The 22,793-nt window shown below is 30.9% G+C and overlaps 1 long non-coding RNA gene across 1 annotated transcript in view; it reads left to right on the top strand.

The window, feature by feature from the left end:
* Positions 1-22,793, top strand: part of LOC122271786 (uncharacterized) — a 77,043-nt gene that overhangs the window by 31,329 nt on the left and 22,921 nt on the right. The window contains exon 4 of the long non-coding RNA XR_011636005.1: positions 14,256-14,344. This is a non-coding gene — a long non-coding RNA (uncharacterized lncRNA). The remainder of the gene's footprint in view (positions 1-14,255; positions 14,345-22,793) is intronic.

Raw genomic sequence — 22,793 nt, 5'->3', positions numbered from 1 at the left:
CCATTTGCGTTGCATGATGAGGAAGACCACGAGCCCAGTCACGGTTAGCCTAACGGTAAAGGGACTCTAACCCATAATCCGTCTACCACTGAGCATATTTCACGTCAGCACTGTTGTTGGTGCAAGCCGGATGTGGAATTCGTATCTACCAAGCATCGTTGGGATTCGAACTCGGTTCACCTCATTGAAAGGCCAGCGCTCTACCGCTTAAGACACCACGGATCAGAAACATTGTATAGATTGAAAAACTAAAATAACAAATTTGAAAAACTAAAGGTTTTAATTTTGCCTTCGAAACTCCACTACAGATAATTGCTGTGTGTGTGACCACCTACAGAAAAAAGTAAGACTCAACTCAGCTTTTTGCTAACTTTTTGTAAATCTAAGCAATTTTTTAGTCAAAATTTGAAATTTTACTACGAAACCTGAGCTTATAGAATAAATCGTTAGCCCCTAAAACCTTTGTCCAGCCACCCTGTCTAAAAATTATCATAGTGACGAAAGTGTAGAGAAATTAAACCTACAAACCACTCATCTTACCTACAAAATCAACTAAATTGTAGGAAATTTTTAACGCACCGAAAGTTTTCATTAGTTTACCCGCTAAAAATAATGCCCAAAACAGATTTAAGCTTATTTTTTTTACAAAAACCACAAGTTTGAATTTTTACACCGAAATTTAGGCCCATTGCAGGAAACAGTTATCCTGCATTTATTCGGCGTTTAGCGTTTAGTTATCCGGCCTTTAATCTTAAAAGTCTGTTGACATTAAAAAAATCGCAGTAAAAAATTAAATCAACTATCAAATTGCCAAAATATTTTAAAAAAAATCAATAGTATGAAGTGAAAAACTGAAAATTCTTTTTTTTTTATATTTGAAGAAGGAAATTTTTTATTTTCCTGCTAATTTCTTAATTGCATGCATTATGATGGATATTAAAACGTAACAAAATAAGTATAGAAATCATTTACAATGAGTAAGAAAATGTGAATGATAAAAAAGCCAATTTTTTTTTAAAAAAAATTTTAAGAATAATATTCCGTTTTCAAATAATAACATTGAACATTTTTAGGCCGAAGACTTTTTAATTTTCATCTATTATTCGGCGGTTAGTTTTAAATCTGAAGTTGAAAGTGGTGAAAGGTTTTTAAGATGCTCATTAGTAAGTGATAAAAATATTTACTTTTAGCAATGGTTATTACGGATTAGCAATAGGTAGGTGACAGATATTCATAAACTAAAATTACGAAGAAAGAATTTATTGTAAATGCTTAAAAAAAAATTCCTTTTTTTTTTTTAAATATTGTTGAGCGTTATCTAATATAATACTGTTAACGGTCTCTTCCGTTACTATACAAGTCTTCGGTGCAATTTGTGACGTGTGTTATATACCTGTGCATGCAGAACGCCAAATATTTTTGTGGCAAAAAGAAGTTAAGCTAATTTTTGACATTGAACTTTGTATTGAAAAATTATGCCATTGTCAGAAATCATTGGTTAACAAAATTTTTTGTTACTTGCCCCACCTATAAAAAGTTATTGAAAAAATAATAACCCAACTAAAAGAACAGGCGAATATAGTTTCTTGTTAACTTTTTTGTTAGCTAAAAATGTAAGATTTTTAGAGTTAAATATCAAATTTTACAATGCAGAGCTAACCCGTAATAGGATATCGTAAGACTATGCAAATCGTATCGCAGCAAAAACTTTCATTAGCCAATCAGCTTTGAAAAATTTCTTTGAAAAACAAAACGTGTTTAAAAAATTCACGATGTTCAAATGGTTAAGTCACTGCGATGCCATTGAGAAGAATTGGCGTACAAATCCTGGTGCGTAAAAAATCAGTCCATGTGTACAAACCAGTTCACGAACTTCAAATTGATGTGCGCTAATTTTCCTGTAATGTAAAGGCAGCCGATGTATAACGCTGAACATCATTCCATTGGTCTAGAAATTGTGGATCCTTAATTTCTATGAATCAGGGTCCCCATTTGCTGCTGTGAGTGCTTGATTTTCACTTGCTTAAAAGTGTTTTTTAGCCAAAATTCTTTTGTCTGACTAATCAAATTTTTAAATCAAATTTACGTATTCTAATGAGAACTGTTAGCTTATTGTGCAAAATTGCTATCTCATATTAACGGGCCAAACTTTTCGTTAGCCCTCCAATCAAAAAGGGAAAAAAACGACAGCAAAGAAAAATTTCAACTGATACTTGGTTTAAAAAATAGTTTGAGTTTTGCACTCTAGCGTTATTGTAGATAATTGTTAAGCCATCCGGCAAAAAACAGTTATGATCAAATTAAGATATTGTTAAATTATTATCTAAAGCACCATAAGCCATTTCAACAAACAGCCAGTGTCTGCCTGAAATTTAAGCTTATTTTAGGAAATCGTTATCCCTCGAAACAATTTTTGGCAAGAACGAATTTTGGCAAAACTATGAAGTGAGCAAATGTTAAATTCAATCTTATCCCAAAATTTAACAAATCAGACATTTTCGTTAGCTCATCTCTTAAACAAAAGTAATGACCAAAATAGATTTTAGGTAATTTTGAAATGGACCTGGGAATCAACCGCCCGACTTTAAAACCACAAGTTTTAACTTTGTCTCCAAAAGTTAGACCTCTGTACAAAACTGCAATTCCACCTGCCGAAACAAAGGTTATGGTCATAACAAGTTTTAATTAGTTTTTGATCAAAAGTAGAAAAATGTAATTTTATTTCTAATTTGCACACAATATGGCCAAAATATTTTTAATCTAATTTCTGATCTAAAAAATATAAGTTTGATTATTGACTGGAGGCCCATTGTAAGAAATCTTAACCTCATATGCCAAAAAGAAGACAAAACAAATTTTAACCAATTTCTGATCTGAAAGGAAAGCAATTGTGAAGTCCAGTAATAGGTCGTTGCAGGAAATAATTAGCCAACATTATTCCACAAAATTTTTCTAGGCATTTTGTTAGCTCACTTAACTCAACGAAAATTTCATTAGTCAAATCATCAAAAAAACAAGTTTTATAGCCAATTTTTGACCCACAAACCACAAGAAAAGTCGTTTGAAAACGTTAGCCCATTGTCGGAAATTTGCACTCAAGTTTTTCAATCAAAAATTTTAGTTTTTCCCACAGTTAAAAAATTTCCGAAAAATGCATTAGCTAAATTCCTGATTAAAATACCATACCTTTGAATTTTGCTTCAAGTGTAAGCCTAGTTTCGAAAGTCTGTATCTAAAAAAAAATCTTCGATAACTCACCCAACAAAGAAGAATTATGGTTATTACAAGTTTTAGCGAGTTTTTGGTCAAGAAATTGAAGATGAAATATTGCCTCTAAAAGTTAGAAATCATTTGTTCATCATAAATTTTATATTAATGGTTGTAAATCTGAAGTTGAAAGTTTTCAATGATATTCATCAGTCAGCGATGGATGACATTGGTTCTTATCAAAATTTATTGCAAATTAATTAGCCATAGGAAAGTATTACATATTCCTAAGCTGAAAAAAAAACAAAGTTGAAAATAGGCTGGGACAGCGTGATCGGTAGGGCTCTGGGCCCATGTCCTAGAGTTCGTGGATTCGATCCCAGCCGGCCAAAAACTCCTCGTCTAGTAAATGGTGCTGATGCACGTTAAATCTGACGAGTCGCTAAGTCCTCCATGTTCCCATAACAAATCAATACCTCTGGGGGTACTGATCCAGAAGTTACCTTGTCTTCTGGAATCCAGAAGTTCCTTGTCTCTTCCGTTCAAAATTACAAGGCTACGGAGTTGAACATTTGCAGTCGTAAGCCCAAAAATTGGGTCGGCTGTTCAACGCATGGGTGAAAGCCCTTATATAGCAAGACGGAAAAGAGAAAAACCTGGTACGTAAAACATTTCATTCCAGCATTTTTTTCGAAAAAAATGAAATATCTCTATCAAGATTTCTTTTATAATTCTGGCGTATATATAAAACTGCTTCTTTTCCAAGATAAAGTAGATATTGTTGAAAAATTTAAAAAAAGAATAAGTAAACTCCTTCTCAAAAATAGCTATAACTGAAATGGTTTTACTACCAGCCTTTCCTCTTTTCCGTCTCGCTTTCTCCCCTGGTTCAACGACGGATACAAAAAGGAAATTCTAAATCACCTATTTGACTTTATCATCGCTCACAACTCGCACCGATTCCTTCATAAATATGTTTTGATCACTCTTTTCGTCATTATAGCTACGAATTTTTACTTTTCTTTAAAAATTTCGATGTTTCTTACAGCTTAGTTATTATAATATTCTAGTCAGTGGTTTTTTTTTCATTCTTAGCATTGATGTTATTACAGCACGTGAAGTTCGAATAGCAGATCCTAGGAATCATTCATTCGTTAATTATTGCTACGAATTTTCACGTCATTTTAAAAAAAAATCTAGATGTTTTTTTTTAATACATTTATTTACTTATCCGTATATTATTACCCTTATTTACTTTTACAAGTTTTATTGCACTTATTTACATTTAATGTGACTATTTCATTATTTTTTCGGCAGTTATTGCTAATAAAGCCCTGAATAACCAGCTGATTCAGAGTTTCATTGCTAGTGCTACCATTTTCCTTGGGGTTTTAAAAATTCCGGTTATTCATCAGTTAATATTATTTCTGCACTTAAAATTCCAATCGCCCTTTTAAATAATCACTTTTTGACGCTCTCAATTTACGCTTATAGTATCATAAATCCACATGGCGTTTCGATTTTATAATAGTCTTTGTACAGCCGACCCAATTTTCGGGTTTACAATGACCAATGTTCAACTCAGTAGACCTGTAATTTATCACCCGATCCAGAAGACAAGGGAACTCCTGGATTAAGTCTTGAGAGAAATCTGCCTCCATGGAGGACTTTTTGATAGAACTAACTCGCATTAGCGTTACAGGGAAAAGAAATCCATGAAAACCTCCCACGGTTAGCCAGACGGCAAGGGGACTCCAACCCATGATCCGTCTACCACTGAGGATATTTTTCGTCAGCAATGTGGTCGATTTGAGCCGGGTGCGGAATTATTATCGATAACCCATTGCGGGGATTTAAGCCCGGTTCACCTCATTGGAAGGCGACCGCTCTATCCCCTGAACCACCATGACTCATAGTGCTTCGATTGTATTTTCGGCAGTTATTGGTATTGATTTTCACATGGTTTTATATCCTGATATATTACAATCTGTATGAGAAACTCCAGTTTGAGTATTTACTATTTAAGGCGATGATTACATCGATTTTTTTTAGCAGTTATAGCTATTGATTTCCACATTGTTTTTAAAATCCGATATATTTAGTACAATAATATTTATTACAACAACCGAATCTCGAAACGGTACACGTATTTCATTAACCCGTTCTTCAATCTCTATTTCGGTGGTTACTGCTACGGATTCCACGATTTTTTTTCTTTAATGTGATGATGATTCACAAAATGGGGAAAAAGGAAATAATTAATGCTCTTTTTCTCTAATAAAATGTGAACTATCGCCCATATTAAAATAATAATAATAAAAAAATGCAGATTCAATTAAAAATTGCATAGTTTTTTTTCTTTTTTTTTTTAAACACAGCGCTTCCGTTACCTTAAATTAGTAACATATGTATTTGTTATTATTAAAAGTACCATGCAGATAGACATTAGTGCTAGAGAGTTTTATCGCAAAAATCCCGAAAAAATTCTGCCATAGAGCTCACGGGTTCGTTTGAGCGTATACTCAGCTGCATTGAGTGGGAAGGATTCCTGCACTCTCGTGTGCGATTCTGCTGCACTTTACAAGACATTCTTTACTTCAGGCTTCTTTTTCTGTCCTTTGAAATCAAATCGAAAAATCTTTTGAATCTATGCTGATCACGGGGACCAACTAAGCATTACCAAATTGTTTTTTTTCTTCCTTAAAGCAAGGAAAGTTTTATTTGTCTTGTTAATTTCATTCTGGTCGAAGCGCCATCGTACCCATAACTTGACTTGGGGATCAATATCTAATTGTGTATTTTCATGTGGGTCCCCGGAACAGTTGAGAACTACAAAACTTCATCTCCTCAGAATTTGTATTTCTTTTTTATTCATTTAATTTGATAAAGATAAGAGTTAGTTGAGATTTTTATCGTAAGATTTTGTATCCGAGGGACCATCTAATAATTGCATAATTTTTTAAAAACTTTTATTGTCATTTATTACTTTTTTTTACTTATTACTTTTTATTATTGTATTATTACTTTTAAAATTTTCAATGCTCTTAGTTTGTTTTATGAAAAAACTTAATAGTATTTGAAGGCAAGATCTAAAAAAAAAATGAAGTGAGGGCCTTTCACTACTTTAAATGTAACTAAAAATCTTATGTTATTCAGACTTGTCATTCCAAAAAACTTTCATTCATCTCTTAATGATTTGATTTAAAAACAATTGAAATAAAAACTTTAATTATCTCAGTTTTTATGGATTTGATGGCGTTCACTCACTTTTCAATTGTGTTCAAGAGTAATAATAAACAGTACGCATGCGTCGTCATTGCATGCGTTGCTATGGCGATCGCTGCTGTTTTTCTTTTTATTTTCACTAGCAGGCATTTTTAATGTATTTACATAATAGTAATTTATTATAATTACTGACTTGACGGTGATTTTTAGTTTAAATATGAATTCTGAGGAAGGAAAATTATTTTGTGACGTCTTGAAACACGTTCATAGGCAGGATATGAAAATCAATCCGACGACAAACATCAATTGGGTATAATATGAAAAAAGCACAACTACTTCCACTTACTAGGAATAACATTTACCTTTTAGTTTAATTAATAAACTGAGTTTTAAATATGTTTACTAAATTCATAAACTTCGGTAACACAACAATATAAATTATTTCCAAAGGAACTAGACTAATACAATTCCAACCTGGCGAGTAGCGACTTATAACAAGACACTTCGTTTGATGCTTTTACTTGTTGCTAGAAATCAGGTTCGCAGAAAATACAGTTTACTAGTTAAATTTAGTAGGAATAACACGATCTGTGACGTAGGCTATAGTATACACAATTGAGACAGATTTTGCAACCCATGATTTGAAATGATGTGGCGTTTAACAGAGTGAATTCAGAAAGCAAAAGCATTTGACGTTTTGGGTAACCAGTTATCGTAATAAGGCGATTACAACTTTTTTGTTGATTTTGGTTAAATATTATGTGTGTTGGGACCATATAATAATTTACATCCCACAAACATGTTTATAGCTTCAATACTCATTGTATATACATTTAAAAATTATTTAAATTTATTTTTATCATTTTATTAAAGAAATACTGAACCAAGTAGCAAATTTCAATAAAAAAAATTATTAGGAGCCATTCATTAGTTTACATTTGTAACATGAATTTATTAAAGTCTTCTTAGTTTGCTCAGATCTTTACATATCTTTATAAATTGGATATGATCAATAACATTAACATAGTTTATGTTTTGAGAAACCGAAATGAAATATGCTTTTACAAATGACTATTAAATCCAAAAGTACACTCCATAACCTTTTTAAACAATAGTTAAACTAATTAATTTTGAATTATTTTATTTACATTATTAAATAAAGCAATTATTAATTTGAAAAATAAAATGAGTCACTCAATATTGAATATATATTAAAAATTGTGTATAAATTGTTTTTATGGTGGCTAATATAATCAAGAAAAGAGTTCTTTATCAAAAACTAGTTGTTTTATCACGATAATGTAATGTCTATGAAAATTATTTTGCATTTTTTAAAATGTTTATATGAACTTTGAATATAGGAAGAAAGATTATTTAGTAGTAAACAGATCCTAATTATATTTTTTCTAAGTTCTTAAAAATTTTTAAGTGTAATGAAGTTGCTTATTTTTTGTTTAAAAAAACTTAGCTGCCCCCTCACCCTGAAATAAAACCATTATCCAACCGAAATCTTTTGGTTTGAAGCCACGCCAATTAAAATTAATAGCCAAGGCGTTAGCTATAGTAGAAAATTACAAGCCTACAAATTTTTTAATTAATTCACCCATCAAAAAGTTAATCAATGTACTGGTTATCAACGTTTAATGAACGTTAATAATGTAAAGTTAAAATTCACGAAAATCGAGCAATTTTCTCCACTGATTATCACTTTCGAGGAACCGTAAAATATCCCTTTCCATAGTCAGTATCTATTATAAAACTGCACAGTTTTAACGCAGTTTTAATGGGTTCCAAACAGACTAATAAAATACACTGTACCCATATCAGCATTTTTGCTACCTATTAAAACTACACCAGTTACCATAATACCAAATTTAATTAATCATCACTGACGTTAATATCTAATAATATCACGATTTTTTTTTAGTTTCTTCTATACTTCGTTCACCAGGAGTTGGCTCTTGGCTCCACCTCTTCGGACGAAGAGTTCATTTTAGCACAGGAGTAAGAAAAGAAAAGTCTCCGCGCTTTAAATTGAGACAACCCTTAATGAGCGCCAAGCGCAAACAGTGAATTATTTTTCAATCACTTACTTCGCATTATCATCTGGTATTATACCTTTTGTTACTCTAGCCAATTAAATATATTATATCAAAATGACTAAAAAAGAACAAACTATTCACTCAAAAGAGAAAAATATCATCAAATGTATGAAATATTTAAGGTATTAAAAATGTTAATAAAGATTGCTAAATAAATAAATATTTTTGTCATACGATCGCCAAATAGCAACCTTGTTCAGGATTGTTTACAGCCTTCTCCCAAAAATAGTAAAATATTAATCGTCGAATACCACGTGATGAAGGCGGAGCCAAGTGCCAGCTCCTGGGTGAACGAACTATAAATGAACTACCGTTTCTCCATAATTTTTTTTCGGTGCATAGCTTATTCTATTTTATTTCAATTAGCTTTGATTTCAACTTATTTTGTTTCATAGAAACATAATTTAAAAGCATAACTATTAACGAAATAAACTCTCGGTTTCTGACTACTTTAGAGTTTCCATTTAGAAGAAGTAGTTCATGCATGCTGCACAGCGTTTACGTTAATCATTTAGTTTATCTGATATAACAAGTGAATTATTATTAAAAATGTGCAATAAGCTCCTTTTTTTTATTCTAGAGAGCTAGAAGCTACCAACCATCAACGATGTTACCTTCAAATTCTTCACAAATAGAACTGGCTGGAGTTCACTCAGGACCCGACTTAGCCTAATTGCCCCCCGCCCCACCGTCTGCTTCACTACTTAAGTAATGAAGAACTGAACTTTATGGAGGTATTTAAAATTTTCACTTCATTATAGATAAGAAGAAAATTGACTAGAACCTAAAATAGCTATTAAGTCCCCCCACCCCAGGCGAAATATCGTTCCAATTCTATGTCCATCATGCTGAATACGGTTTTTTGATTGTTAATGTTGTCATCTAGCTGCGAAAAATTCATATCCTTGCTAACATTAGGGCTGAATTCAGCTAAATTTTTGCAATGACTATGGCTCAATTAAGCCAATCAGAAGCCTGTATTTTTGAAAACATATCGCATTTTGCGATACGTAAAAATACAGGCTTCTGATTGCCCATATTTGTCTATCCTAATTGCGAAAATTTAGCTGAATTCCGTCCTAGAAAGCCATGGATTCGCGAAATATAGATTGTGTTCAAAAGATAGATTAATGAAGAAGCTAACATCAAACTGACGGATTTCTCATTATACTTATATTTTGCTTAAAAAAAAATTTCATTCAGGAAGGAAACTTAAAATAACCTTTCCATTAGATTTAGGGATTCCCACTGATGTGGGGGTCCGGGGCAACTGCACCGTATGCCCCTTCTTTAGTCAGGCTCTAAATATAATATAAGCTCTAAATATAATATCTAATATAAGCTAAATGCTAAGTCAATCAGAAAATTCCATTTTTCTCACGTCTCTCCCGAACGATCTAACTGAAAATTTTTTAAGAATTTTAGGATTGAGGATTATAATTGTCTCCTACAGCCGCTATCCAAATTTCAGGACGACAAATCTAATGGTTCTGGAGCTGTGAACGAAGACACACACGCCCACAGACAAACACACACTCACAAACTCTTTCTCTAATTATTATCGAGATGGTAGATATTCCAAAATTAAAATAGAATTTTTGCATTAAGTAAGCAGATTTGTAGAGTTGTAACTTATTATTAAAGTAATTTTGTAGAGTTGTAACGAAAACAAAAATCGAGTAATAAATTTATGTATTTTCAAATAAGAATATAAAAGTTATGGCACTTCGTATTGTTAATGACTTATGAATAAATAAAGTTTAGGGGAATTACAATGCAAATCGAAGAAACTGTTTGTATGAGCAGAAATTGAAGAGCAATCGACATACATTTAATAGCTGTCCAAAACAACTGTATTCTGAAATAAAAACGAAATGACTATTTCATTTCACGACCAAGAGAAAACCAAACATCCGCTCAATTTTTTAAAGTAAAGAAAACCAAACATTAGATGAAGATATTTTATATTTTTATAACAGTCGTTGAACATCCGACCCAGCTTTTGGGATTACGACTACTAATGTTCAACTCCATAGCCTTCTAATTTTGAACCCAATCCAGAAGACACCTGGATCAAATATTGGGAGAAATTTTATACTTTGTGGAGGACTTTTTGAGGGAGCTAACCCGCATTTGCGCTATATGGTGAATGAAGACCGCGAGAACCTCCCACGGTTAACCTGACGGCAAAGGGACTTCAACCCATGGTTCGTCTGCCACTGAGGATATAGCACGTCATCACTGTGGTCGGTGCAAGTTAGATGCGGATTCGTCTCGACTCGTCATCGCCGGGATTCGAAACCGGTTCACCTCATTGGAAGGCGAACGCTCTATCCATAGCTTATAAATTTTCATATCGTACCGTTTCTTTTTGTTTCATTTACAACTCCATATTTTATGTAATTATTCATCTCAATACCAGATTTAGGAGTAACATATTTTAATTAATGACCACTTCTGCGCAATATTTCTTCCAGACTTAAAATTTTTAGACTAATAACATTTGCGCAGTGCTTGTTTCCGGCAGCAAAATCATAACATTAAAATTTATTTTATGACTTGTGAGAATACCCATTCTCAGTACGGGATGAACAAAAAAAATCAATCAGCAATGAACATCACTATGAAATCTTCCACAAAGCTGAAAGGAATATACCCACGCAATTAAAACAGCTACATATTTATTATAAATTGTTATCCTTCTCGGTGTACTACTACTAGTAAAAATATTTTCTGAAACTACGGGAAATACGCTTTGAAATTCTTTATTAAAACTGTGCGAATTATGATAATACCATCAGTAGAGCGTAATACCAAAATTTAACGTCACATGCATACAATGATTTTCTTGATTCCTCCGAACGAATGAGTATCTTTCAACAACGGAACATATTACACATCTCGGCTTCTGGAAATATACCTAACAGCGAAAGAAGATTCACACTGTATGTCAGATTGTTTTTACATGCCTACCTTTAATAATCTATCACATACATGAGAAAAGATAAAACAAAAAGCAATACTTATGTTTAATGATTTATAATCCATTTTTAACGATCAGTTTTTGTCTTAAAATAAATAAATAATTAAGCTAGGCAATCACAGTCCACCTGTTCCGAAACACATTAAAAATTTTAACCATCTCTTCATGCAGCATTATGGAAAGAACTCCTCTCGCCATTCGTCTGGTGCAGAGGCGGTGAGGAGGTTTACTTATTTCAATAAAGAGTGTTGGGTCACTATCTAAGACAGGTTTAAAGAGAGAAAGGAAATCAGGGGAGAAAAAAGCACCCTCTTGTGATAAACTATCTCTGCTATTTTCTGGTTTTCATTATTTCCATTACTGCTATTTTCTGGTTATTGCACTATTAACTAAGCAAAGCTTTGGACTAATGAATAAGCGTTATGTGATGAAATGTTTTTTGTTGCTTTGTTATACTGACAAACTTTGTACAGGAAGTACAATTTTGATTATCTATAAATCTAAATAATTACCTATTTATACTTATGTGTTTTGTTTTCATATTTATTATTATTTATGAATTTATATTTATGTATGTATAATTGGCATTATCTCTGATGATAATTACTCGGGTAATGTGCCCACTTATTAATCCTTGCTTTTATTTCTAGGCTACAAGGACCAGAAGGCATACCACCTCAACGATCCTTACCTCATGATGAAGTGCCACTTCGGCCTCAGGCACCCCTGCCAACTGACACGATTCCATAGCAGGATACGTCTTTGGACTTTGTCCTAAGGGGAGTTCTTTAAATAGACAAACTATAAAGTTGCTGTCTCGTTTCTCCCTGTTCCCGTGATCTTTTGCACCGTGCACACATTCGTTTTGTAAAATATAAGTATAATTATTATTTTAATACATTTTTATTGAAATTTATTATTTGGAATTCCTAATAACACATTTGTTCTCTAATTATTTTCTTTTCAATTTTTACAGAACAAGTTTTGACCTTTTTTCTGATGGGCAAGAGTGATAACGTTGATTGAGCGATTGTGATTGTGATAAACCATGATTCAGGTAAGAATTTCATTCTCATGTTCCCTCAATTTTAAGATCTCCTGTTTCACCCAACAATTAAATTCAATTTTCACTTCTCAATAAAGATTTAAAGGCAATTTAAGTTACAGTAATACTATTTATGTTTTTCAAAAAAACAAACTGTTTACGCTGCAACCTGTTTTTTTTGCTGCCTTTTTTTTCTCAAACTGCTGATTTCAAAACACATGTTTTCTTAAACTTTTGCTCCAATAAATTTGAATTTTGATGCACACAATCTTTTTTCATTTTCTTTAATATAAGAACAGTTTTATTGCCCAATTAGTTATTCGAAAAAAAAACTTTAAGAAAATTGCGTTGCTTTTATGTCCCTTTCTAAAAGTTCCTCCAGTGACACCTTACAAACAGAACAATTTTTAAAATGTTTTAAATCGCAATAAAAATGACAAGAAATCGTTAACTTTCATTTGACCAAAAATTCTCGCTTATTTGACCGCTAAAAAATGCCCACGAGATTTCGATGATTTTTGACAAAATAACCGAAAGTTTGAATTCAATACCAAATTTAGAAAATTGATATCCCAATAAATGTTTCGTTATCCCTCCACGAAATAAGATATAATATTTAAAAACTATAGTAATTAATATATTAAAAGATATAATAATAATATTCCAAATTAATTTTAGCTAGTTTTCGACGGAAGAAAAAACAAGATTAAATTTCGCCTCCAAATTTAAGCCCAGCTTACAACGCTGTTAACCCATATAAGGTATACTTTTGCACTAGTCAAAAAAGTTTTAGATTGAAAAAAATTTAGCTATGTTTTGATTTAGAAAACACTTCATTTTTACTTCCATACAGTAGCCCGTGGCAGAAAATTATTAGTTCATATTAATTTGCCTAAAATTTATGTTATCATCCGCAAAATGATCTTACCTAACAAGAGCAAACTATAAAACTTTTCGTCCTTGAAATGACAAATTTGAATTTTGCCTTCAAATGCTAGTCCCCATGCTAGTAAACCTTTATCCGTGTCTTTAAAATGTTCGTCCATTGTAAGCATTCCTTAGTAGGGTAGTAATAAAAGTTGGCCTCTTCTTAAAGAGTCAAAAGATTTTTTCAAAAGAAAAACAGTCCTTTATTTAAAAGCTAAATTTTATTGGCTCTTTTAATTTTTACCTTATTGTTTTATACCTATGTGTATAAACATATTGTTGCATATAAACATAACTAAGCAAAGCAATCACAGTCCGTCTTTTCAAAATACATGAAAGACTTACTTAAACCATCTCTTATACAGTCTGTCTATGGAAAGAACTCCACCCGCCATTTGTCTAGAGCAGAGACGGTGGCAAAGTTAAACTATTTCGAGTAAGAGTGTTGTGTCAATATTTAAGATAGGTTTGAAGAGAGAAATGGAATCAGGGAAGAGAAAAGCACTCTCTTGTGATAAACTATTTCTGCTATTTTTCTAGTTTCCACAGCATTAGACTGCTTTAGACTTTGTTCTAAGGGGAGTTCTTTAAATAGACAAACTATAAGTTGCTGTTTCGTTTCTACCTTTTCCCGTGATCTTTCGCGCAGTGCACACATTCGTTTTGTAAAATATAAGTGTCGTTAATTTTCTATTAAATTTTTAATTCAATTTTTTGATTTGAAATGCCGATAACCACATTTGTTCTCTTATAAATTTCTTTGCAGTTTTTATAGGGCAAGTTGTGGCCTTTTTTTCCGTTAGGGAAGAGCGATGACGTTGATTGAGGTACAACATGTGATAAACCATAACTCAGGTACGAATTTCATTCTCATGTTCCATTCATTTTAAGACCTCCACTTGTTCCGACCAAATATTTAGTTCAAGTTTCACTTCTCAACAAAGATTAAAAATACAATTTTAGTTTTGTTTCTAGCTTCAGTAATACTATTTATGCTTTTTTGAAGGAAAAAAAAGTGTCACTCATAATTGCTGCTACCTGTTCCTTTTGCTCCCTTTTTTTCTTCTCGCTTTTTTATTTTTTTATTTTTTCTTCTCTCTCTCTCTTTCTTATTCTTCTCTGGCTTTTTTTTCTTATCTGCCTTTTCTATAAAACTGCAAATTTCGAAACACATGCTACACATTTTTTTAAACTATTGCTCCTATAAACTAGAATTTTGATTTACACAAATTCTTTTTTCCTTTCATTAATTTAAGAAAAGCTATTTCGTCCAAATAGTTATTCGAAAAAAAACACATCATAAAGAAAACTGCATTGCTTTTATGTCCTTTTTTGAGAATTCCTTCAGAGACGCCTTACAAACAGAACAACTATCTGGCATTTTATAAAATGTTTTAAATTGCAATAAAAATTATAGAAAATTGGTAACTTAAATTTGATCATCAAAAAGTTTCGTTGGCTTGACTATTAAAAAATGCCCAACACAGGTTTTCACTGATTTTTAACAAAACAACTAAAAGTTTCATTTGACTTGACGAAAAAAAAAAGAAATTTAAATTTCGTCGCCAAATTAAAGGCCAGTTTATGACATTGTTAATCCACAAAAAATATTCTTTGATCATTTGTCAACAAATTTTGGATTAAATAAATTTTAACTATATTTTGAATAACAAAGCAATTCATTTTTACTTCCAAACAGTAGCCCGTTGCAGGAAATTATATATTAAATTATTACGCATATTAAACTGCCTAAAACTTTTTTATTCCATCCGTAAAATAATATGTCGCAACAGGAGCAAACTATAAAACAAAATTTTTGTCCTTGAAATAAACAATTTGAATTTTGCCTTCAAATGTTAGCTTATAGTGGTAAACCTTTATCCCACCAGAAACGCAAACCACTCTGCATAACTTTTAATCCAATGATCGGATTTTTACGTTTTAAGACTCTCAAACTAAATGCTTCTCAGGGATGTTTCCCAGGTGTCAAACATGGTAATTTGTGTGGACGATATTTTAAATTACGAAATCAGAGACAAAAACGTAGTTTTTCTGAATAAACATAGATGTTTTCTCAACAGATTTGAATTTCTGATAATCAAAATATAGAGGGTTGCCGCGATCTTTCCCGATGTAAAAATAAATTATTAATAAGATTGTAATAGTTAAAATTTCTACTGTGCAAATAAACTTTAGTAATAAGTATATTTTTCGACTCAATTTTTTCTAAACAAAATGTCTTCCCAATTGAAGTTATTTACTTTTTTTAACGGTACTTATTACAAAAATGGTTAAAATGTGAGTAATATACAGTAATTCATTTGTTTGTGCAATTCACCGTACTTACTTTAAAATCAGCCTAAAATATTATTCTAAATATATTATAGTCAAGTTTTAATTCATACAATATTCCTGTTTAAGCAAACATTTTTTATAAATTGTGCTAAATATTTTTATCAGGAATTTTTTATAAAAATCATATATTTGTTAAAAGTACTAATTAAAATATATTTGGTTGTAAAAACTGTGGGAAATTGATTATTATAATTTCAAGTAGTTTAAAATTATTGCTCTTAATGCTTCTAAAGTTTACACCTGTTTCTTCAATAAACTAACGATTTTCAAATTATCATATAAAATCATACCAAGTAATGTACAGTGCACCAAAAAAAAAGGGTATGACCCTGGATAATTTTCGTTCTAATAATCGGATATTCATATAAGTGTCAAATTTAATGGACCATTTTCACCTTTTTCCTGCCGCTCTTAACAAACTGAATTACAGCTATAAAATAATTTGTTTTCTAAAACTCTCTTGATATATCTTATCTTAGTATTAACCCTTTGCTGTCGTATGTCTACTCTCAGCCACCAACGCTTTTTTACCGTTCCAGACGCATGTCTGTCTGCTCTTAGCCACCCCAGCAAAAATGTTAACCATAGCTTAATGGCCAACTATACATATAATGCGGCACTGTGAAGATGTAAAGAGTAAAGATTGTTCTGAATGTTCAAACAGAATAATCAAAGGCGGAAGATGCCNAACGCAAAATGATGGGCTTCATCAACAATCAAAAATATATACATTTATTTTACAAATTCCATATTAGGGTGGCGCCATTCAGAGAATTAAAAATACAAAATTATCTTCATCGAAGCCGATGCTTTACACCCGGCGTTCAGTGGCAGACTACTATTTCATATTGTTTAGCCCTTTTGTGGGAAAGACTTTAAAACAAAACTTACAACAGTTACTTTTCTAGAATAGTGTGATTAAGAAAAATATGTGAACTGTTTGCAATTTCAAATTTATATTGGAATGTACAGGTTTAGAATTTTCTACAGTGAAAAGTTTTCGGAACTTCAGTGTTCAAAAAAGTATACAAAAGCTAGACGTTAAGAACGTATCCAATGAGCGAGTAAAGCGAGCATCGGATTGCGAAGCAATCCGAAATGAACTGCGAAAGCAGTTCCGGGGGTTGGCGAGCACCAGCAAGTAGGGGGCGAAGCCTCCTAGTAATAATTAATTTGTTTCTGCAATTCACCCTACTTACTTTAAAATCAGTCTAAAATATTATTCTAAATATATTATAGTCACATTTTAATTCATACAATATTCCTGTTTAAACAAACATTTTTTATAAATTGTGCTAAATATTTTTATCTGGAATTTTCTATAAAAATCTTATATTTGTTAAAAGTACTAATTAAAATATATTTGATTGTAAAAGTTGTGGGAAATTGATTATTATAATTTCAAGTAGTTTAAAATTATTGTTCTTAATGCTTCTAAAATTTACATCTGTTTCTCCAATAAACTAACGATTTTCAAATTATCATATAAAATAATACCAAGTAATGCACAGTGCACCAAAAAAAAAGGCATGACTCTGGATATTTTTCGTTCTAATAATCGGATATTCATATAGGTGTCAAAATTAATGGACTACTTTTTTTCCTTTTTCCTGCCACTCTTAACAAAATAAAGAAATAAGTTTAGCTTCTTATCTAATACTTTTAATAAGTTTAATTGTTTCTAACAGTTTCAGGTTAATTGTTTCTAACAGTTTCAATGTTACGTCCAAACAAATTAAATTCTGGGTTTAATTGTCACGTTTCAACTGATCATAAATGAAACATTAACATTCTAGTTTTTTTTACGGAGAAATAAAAGAACGATTTCAATTGGCGATTTCAAAAAAAAAAAAATATATTTAAATAATTTGCTGAACATATTAATTACAGCTATAAAATAATTTGTTATCTGAAAATCTCTTAATATATCTTATTTTAGTATTAACCCTTTGCTGTCGTCTACTCTCAGCCCTCAACGTTTTTTTACTATTCCAGTCATATGTCTGCTTTCAGCCACCACATCAAAGATGTTAGCCACAGCTTAATGGCAAACTACATATATTGCGACACTGTTGAAGATGTAAAGATTATTCTGAATATTCAAACAGAAAAATCAAAGGCGGAAGATGCCATACTAATTTTTTTTGCGACACATGTTCTCGAAAACCAGGGCTTCATATTGATGAGCGCTTTAAAAATATCATACGATCTAGAATTGTTAAAATATATTTTTTACACAAAATTAAAACATATTGTGTTACATACATCTAAAGTTTAAAAAAGAATTAAAAAGTTTTATTTTTCCTTCATAATCTTGCATTCTTGCATATTATGTAATGTTCGTTCAACGAAAATTAATTCCAACCAGTATGACATCCATGTATAAATTTAATACGACCGCAAAGGGTTAAGGAAATTATAAAGTTAAGAAAACAATTTTTTTAGATGGTTCTAAAAATTGTAGGTTTTTGGAATCTTTTTACAATTTTCTATTTTTAGTGTTTGCTTTTTCACAAAATAAGGCATATCGAGCATTTTCCTGATATAAAAATTTATTGTTCTAAAGGTAAGTTTTTGACTTTAAGCAAATTTTTTCAGCATTAACCTTTTTAAGAGGGCAATTTCTTAAAATTAGCGGGCGAGAACAAGTTTGAACATAAAATTGTATGTGCACAATTTTTCGTTCATTTAAGGAACAAAGCAATCTGTTGTAGTTTTTTGATGTGCACACATACGCATTTACTTTTTGTTCATTAAAAAATAAGAAACAATAAAAAAGACGATTTACTTTTTTATTTTTCGAGAAAAGTACTAGCGGGACCGGAAATTAGTGCCGTTCTGTCGCAATAAATATTTGTTAGTCTTAAGAACCTTGTTGCTAGAGAGGGTGAATACATCATTAATTAAAAATAAATCTTAATAACAAATATCAAGCACCGAAACGACATTACTTTCCGGTCCCTCTAATAGTATGCTTAGTAACTAGCATAGAATAGCTGTTTAGCATAGAACAGTTTTTATCAGCAGAATATTTAATTTCTTAACAAGATTTATTTCCTAGCTAGCTGGTAATAATTCTAAGTTTTCATTTAATGAAAACTTGACAATAATTTAAAAATGAATTTTACTTCAAAAAAAATCTAAATTTAAAAAAAATATATTAGTATTTTAATAGAAAAATAATATACTTGGTAGCGTAAAGAAAAAGATTTTGAGAACCGTTAAAATTTAATTAAACAATTGGTAAAATAGCTCTGCGAAACACACGCGTACAGGTAATTAGAAAATTTATTTTAAGATTAAGACAATATGTAAGATGTTGAAAAATTTTAGGATGCTTAAAAATGTTGACTACGTATTTGTATGAATAAGTATAAAATATATACTTAAGAAATTGATAAATATATTTTTCCAAATCTATGCATACGTATGTATATTATTAAAATTGTATCAATTATAGAAAAAAACAAACTAAAAAATAAAATTAAAAAAGCTGATGAGTAATCATTCTATTAAAAACATGCATTTATAAAACTAGACATTCGTTGAATGAAATGTTTTTTATTTAATGAAATATTTTATTCGAATTTCTTTACTGAATTACGAATAAATTTTCAGTACTACAAATATTATAGGACTACAAAAGAAACATCGTATTTTATAATTAAAAAAAAAATATTAGCAATCGGTTATTCCGAAACAAATATTATGCTACGAAATGAAAATTAATGAAATTTGTCGTAAATTAAATGCATTTAGATAATATTAAACTCCCTCATTTTAATATATTTCTTCATTTTCGAGAAATTATTTTTCTAAAAACAATTTTGATTTTTCTCGGCTTCTACTAAAAACGGTTGAAACTTTCTGATTTTGATATAGAAAAATACGTAGATTAAAATGCTATAAAAATTGTACCTCAAAATTCAATTTTTTTTATCCATAATTAAATTAAATAATAAAAAGTAATAATTATTAAAAATTTTTTTTTCATAAAATTATCTTTGAATAAATGAATTTTATGTGTGGGTGAATTTTTGTTTCGTTTTTTGAAGTGTTTAATTAGTTTTAAAATATGACTAAAAACGCAAAAAGGGAAATTAACATTAAGAAGTCCATACTTTGAATTCCTCTGCTGACTAAACTATGGGGACCACATTCCCAGATTGTGGCTATGCCCTATATTTTGAATATTAAGTATCCAAATATGTAAAAATATATATATATACGTATGTTTATTCAGAGAAAGTACGTTTCTTGTCCGATTTCGTAACTTTATTAATAGTTATCCCTAAATAATTAGAATATTTGAGGTCCACCCCCCCAGGAACCATTAAGATTGACACTGAAAATTAGATCATTAGAACATGAAAACCTGTACGTGATCATAACTCGATCATTAGAGCATGTACGTGAAAATCCGATCGTTAGAACAAATATTATTCAGAGTGATATCTTTTTTTGTGCACTGTACCATGTAATTAAAATTACCAAGCTTCTTTTACGTCACCTGTATTTTTGAAAAATATATGCTTTCAATAAAAGCCTGCATTTAATTTATTTTAATCGATCTTATTTTAGTAGATGGAACAAAAAAACTCACCAGCTTTGTATTATCTGGCTTAAATCCGGCAACCCTGTTCGTTAGCTCACTAGCTAAAATGTAGTTATGGCTGAAATTGGTTTTACATGTTTAACGATCTATAAACCTGCCGTTAAAACAAGCAGTAGTAAGTGTTGACTAAGGTAGATAGGAAGATAAGGAGAACCCCGACTCACCATAATATTTTAATTTTTATACGGAGATTAAAAATTAAAATATTATCTGAAATATTTGATGATAACAGCATAAATAGTAAAATAAAGTAAGCGTTAGAATTTAGAAAACACAATATTGAATTTTGACTCAAAATGTTAGCTGCTTGTAGAAATTTCGTTACTCTACTTTAGTCCTTCATGCATCTGAAAGGTTCCGGGTTCGAATTCCGGGAAAGGCAAGGATGTTCTTTCCCTCTCTGTACTATCTGTCCTTAACTGTGGGAACAACGTTGGCCCACCTAATAGGGTGACCCTGAAAGAGTGGCCAACTAATATGCACTTCAGCTGCCTGATGACGTAGGTCATTCCCCAGGCGGGCATTGGAAGAAGAAAAAAATTTAGTCCTTCAAAAATTTTTGTTCGGAAATTCAATACAAAGATATATTTGGAACAAAAATTTGACCGAATATAAGCCCACTCGAAATGAAAATCCATTAAAATTGATAACCCATTGCTTGATAGCTCATTCCTCTGATAGCCCATTTACCGTGAAACAGAAGTTTATTAAAATAAAACGTTAGTCTCTAAAGGTTTTTTTCTGGCCAACCTGTAAAAAAAAAAAAAATGATGACGATGAGAAATATTTATCGGATTTTAAACCACAAGTTAAGATTTTTGCATCGAAGCCCATTGCAGGAAACGGATTGCGCTAATCTAGGCATTAGATGTAAAAATTTTAGAATTCGCCTTTGCATTTTAACCACCAAAATCAGTTGAAATAAAATGAATTTCGCAATAAAAAAATGAATCGAGTTCATTACCTAAGTATAAAAAATTATAATATGCAGTAGGAATTTGAAAAAAATATTTTTTTCTATATTTGAAAAAGACAAATTTATTATTACTAAATTGTTAGTTGAACTGTGAGGGAAATAAAAATAAAATCATTTACAAGCAGGAAAATATATTTCAAAAACATATTTCAAAGTAAATTTTTCTTTAAATTCTCGCAATAATTTTACGAACACAAATTGTAACATTGAAAAATGAAAACCGAAGACGCTTAGTTTAAAGTTTTCCTCGATGGCTAGTTGTAAATCTAAAGTTGAAATTGGTTGATGGTTTTTAAGATGCTCAGCAGAAGGCAATGGACGGTACTTGTTCTTAAACAATGTTTATTACAGATTAAAAATAGGTAGGTACCACATATTTATAAACTGAAATAACAAAGAATAAATATGTATAAAATTTTAGAATAATTTTTATTTTTCAATGTTTTATAGTGCTGTCCATCGCAATATTTCTAACAGAATCGCGAGTCCCTCAGAATGCATTCCCGCATAATTTGTGGTGCCCATCTCTGCATTAACCCCTCAAAAAAATTAATTTGTCTAATTACTATACAATTTTGTGACAAAAACAAGTTTCAGCTAACTTCTAGCCAAAGGCTCCTATACTATCAGAGCTGACCTATCTAGCAATATTGGAGCAAAAAAAGTTCGCAAGTTAACGTTATGTTAGTATTGCGCTTATGTTAGCTCTTTGGAGCAAAAATAGATGATGAGTCGGCCTGTCTAATTCTGGGGCTCTATTCTGACCTGAAAACCAAGAGATTGAACTTCGTGTTCAAAAATTAGCCCATTGCAAGAAATCATTAGCCATACATTTGACAACCAAAAACATTTAAATACAATTACAATTGTTAAAACCGAAACCGTAGTCTAACTAGAGAATTAACTTACTTTTTTTCAGTAGCTCACTTGCTATTCGCGATCGCAACGAACTATAGGGGGCGTTGTTGTGTGAGACTAACAACTGCGATTTCTATATGAACAGTCATTCATTTACTCTAGAGGCGTCTTTAATGTAGTGTGTAGCATTGCAACGTTCCTTCTTTATCGTGGCTAATTAAATTTAAAAAAGAAAAAAATTTTATATCCTTTCTTATGCAAACGAAAATAAAATGGTATCTCTTTTTTTTAGAGAAGGAACATCCAAAACACATCGGAAAAATATTTGCACATAAACAGAAAAAAATATGTATATTCTTATAAGAGTTAAAACCTAATGCCCGAGAAATAGTATTACTAAATTTAATGATATAACATGAAAGGCCCATTTAAACTTTACATTCTATAGTTTTAAGAATCATATTAGTTCAAAAATTAAAATGAACAAAAAGTATACATAA

This window comes from Parasteatoda tepidariorum, unplaced genomic scaffold (genome assembly GCF_043381705.1).
Source record: "Parasteatoda tepidariorum isolate YZ-2023 unplaced genomic scaffold, CAS_Ptep_4.0 HiC_scaffold_57485, whole genome shotgun sequence".
In the NCBI taxonomy this organism is placed as follows: Eukaryota; Metazoa; Arthropoda; class Arachnida; order Araneae; family Theridiidae; genus Parasteatoda; species Parasteatoda tepidariorum.
This window is presented reverse-complemented; position numbering and strand designations above follow the sequence as displayed.